General features: G+C 46.4%; 11 non-coding genes across 11 annotated transcripts; all 11 read right to left on the reverse strand.

The window, feature by feature from the left end:
• Positions 1–31: 31 nt before the first annotated feature.
• Positions 32–103, reverse strand: Pmar_PMAR006317. The gene has a single exon. It is a non-coding gene; the product is annotated as a tRNA-Thr (tRNA).
• A 102-nt stretch (positions 104–205) lies between these two features.
• On the reverse strand, positions 206–277 carry Pmar_PMAR006318. Its single transcript has one exon. It is a non-coding gene; the product is annotated as a tRNA-Thr (tRNA).
• Positions 278–379: 102 nt separating this feature from the next.
• On the reverse strand, positions 380–451 carry Pmar_PMAR006319. The gene has a single exon. It is a non-coding gene; the product is annotated as a tRNA-Ile (tRNA).
• Positions 452–553: 102 nt separating this feature from the next.
• Positions 554–625, reverse strand: Pmar_PMAR006320. Its single transcript has one exon. It is a non-coding gene; the product is annotated as a tRNA-Thr (tRNA).
• Positions 626–727: 102 nt separating this feature from the next.
• Pmar_PMAR006321 lies at positions 728–799 on the reverse strand. Its single transcript has one exon. It is a non-coding gene; the product is annotated as a tRNA-Thr (tRNA).
• A 102-nt stretch (positions 800–901) lies between these two features.
• On the reverse strand, positions 902–973 carry Pmar_PMAR006322. The gene has a single exon. It is a non-coding gene; the product is annotated as a tRNA-Thr (tRNA).
• Positions 974–1075: 102 nt separating this feature from the next.
• Positions 1076–1147, reverse strand: Pmar_PMAR006323. Its single transcript has one exon. It is a non-coding gene; the product is annotated as a tRNA-Thr (tRNA).
• Positions 1148–1249: 102 nt separating this feature from the next.
• On the reverse strand, positions 1250–1321 carry Pmar_PMAR006324. Its single transcript has one exon. It is a non-coding gene; the product is annotated as a tRNA-Thr (tRNA).
• A 102-nt stretch (positions 1322–1423) lies between these two features.
• Positions 1424–1495, reverse strand: Pmar_PMAR006325. Its single transcript has one exon. It is a non-coding gene; the product is annotated as a tRNA-Pro (tRNA).
• A 102-nt stretch (positions 1496–1597) lies between these two features.
• Positions 1598–1669, reverse strand: Pmar_PMAR006326. The gene has a single exon. It is a non-coding gene; the product is annotated as a tRNA-Thr (tRNA).
• A 276-nt stretch (positions 1670–1945) lies between these two features.
• On the reverse strand, positions 1946–2017 carry Pmar_PMAR006327. The gene has a single exon. It is a non-coding gene; the product is annotated as a tRNA-Thr (tRNA).
• Positions 2018–2058: the final 41 nt, after the last annotated feature.

Raw genomic sequence — 2058 nt, forward strand, 5'->3', positions numbered from 1 at the left:
CCGTATCAGACCAAAGATTTATGGTGCTATCAGCCACTTGCCAGGATTGAACTGACGACCTACTGCTTACAAAGCAGACGCTCTGCCACTAAGCTAAAGTGACACACAAAATAAGTGCATAAATCAATAATCTTCCTGTATCCTTTGCGGAGTGAGCAAACCTGCTCCTGCTCCTCACACCCGACTAGAGTTTAATGCTGCTGTAAGCTACTTGCCAGGATTGAACTGACGACCTTCTGCTTACGAAGCAGACGCTCTACCACTAAGCTAAAGTGACGCACAGATTACGTATATGAATCGATAATTTTCCTGTCCCGTTCACAGAATGGGCCATCCTGCTCCTGCTTCCCGTATCAGACCAAAGATTTATGGTGCTATCAGCCACTTGCCAGGATTGAACTGACGACCTACTGCTTATAAAGCAGACGCTCTGCCACTAAGCTAAAGTGGCACACAAAATAAGTGCATAAATCAATAATCTTCCTGTATCCTTTGCGGAGTGAGCAAACCTGCTCCTGCTCCTCACACCCGACTAGAGCCTAATGCTGCTGTAAGCCACTTGCCAGGATTGAACTGACGACCTTCTGCTTACGAAGCAGACGCTCTACCACTAAGCTCAAGTGGCACACACACTAACTATATGGATCAATAATTTTCCTGTCCCCTTCACAGAATGGGCCATCCTGCTCCTGCTTCTCGTACCAGACCAGAAATTTATGGTGCTATAAGCCACTTGCCAGGATTGGACTGACGACCTTCTGCTCACAGAGCCGACGCTCTGCCACTAAGCTAAAATGACGCAGAGAATAAGTACATAAATCAATAATCTTTCTGTATCCTTTGCGGAGTGAGCAGACCTGCTCCTGCTTCTCATACCCGACTAGAGCATAATGCAGCTGAAAGCCATTTGACAGGATTGGACTGACGACCTTCTGCTCACAGAGCCGACGCTCTGCCACTAAGCTAAAATGACGCAGAGAATAAGTACATAAATCAATAATCTTTCTGTATCCTTTGCGGAGTGAGCAGACCTGCTCCTGCTTCTCATACCCGACTAGAGCATAATGCAGCTGAAAGCCATTTGACAGGATTGGACTGACGACCTTCTGCTCACAGAGCCGACGCTCTGCCACTAAGCTAAAATGACGCAGAGAATAAGTACATAAATCAATAATCTTTCTGTATCCTTTGCGGAGTGAGCAGACCTGCTCCTGCTTCTCATACCCGACTAGAGCATAATGCAGCTGAAAGCCATTTGACAGGATTGAACTGACGACCTTCTGCTTACAAAGCAGACGCTCTACCACTAAGCTAAGGTGACATACAGACTAACCATATGAATCAATAATTTTCGTGTCCTCTTCACAGAATGGGCCATCTTACTCCTGCTTCTCGTACCCGACCAGATATTTATGGTGTTATAAGCCACTTGCCAGGATCGAACTGACGACCTTCTGCTACCAAAGCAGACGCTCTGCCACTAAGCTAAAGTGACGCACAAAATAACTGCATAAATCAATAATCTTCCTGTATCATTTGCGGAGTGGGCAAACCTGCTCCTGCTTCTCATACCCGACTAGAGCCTAATGCTGCTGTAAGCCACTTGCCAGGATTGAACTGACGACCTTCTGCTTACGAAGCAGACGCTCTACCACTAAGCTCAAGTGGCACACACACTAACTATATGAATCAATAATTTTCCTGTCCCCTTCACAGAATGGGCCATCCTGCTCCTGCTTCTCGTACCAGACCAGAAATTTATGGTGCTATAAGCCACTTGCCAGGATTTGACTGACGACCTTCTGCTCACAGAGCCGACGCTCTGCCACTAAGCTAAAATGACGCAGAGAATAAGTACATAAATCAATAATCTTTCTGTATCCTTTGCGGAGTGAGCAGACCTGCTCCTGCTTCTCATACCCGACTAGAGCATAATGCAGCTGTAAGCCACTTGGCAGGATTGAACTGACGACCTTCTGCTTACGAAGCAGACGCTCTACCACTAAGCTAAAGTGACACACAGGCTAACCATATGAATCAATAATTTTCGTGTCCCCT

The sequence above is a fragment of the Perkinsus marinus genome, assembly GCF_000006405.1.
Source record: "Perkinsus marinus ATCC 50983 genomic scaffold scf_1104296970682, whole genome shotgun sequence".
NCBI lineage: Eukaryota > Perkinsozoa > Perkinsida > Perkinsidae > Perkinsus > Perkinsus marinus.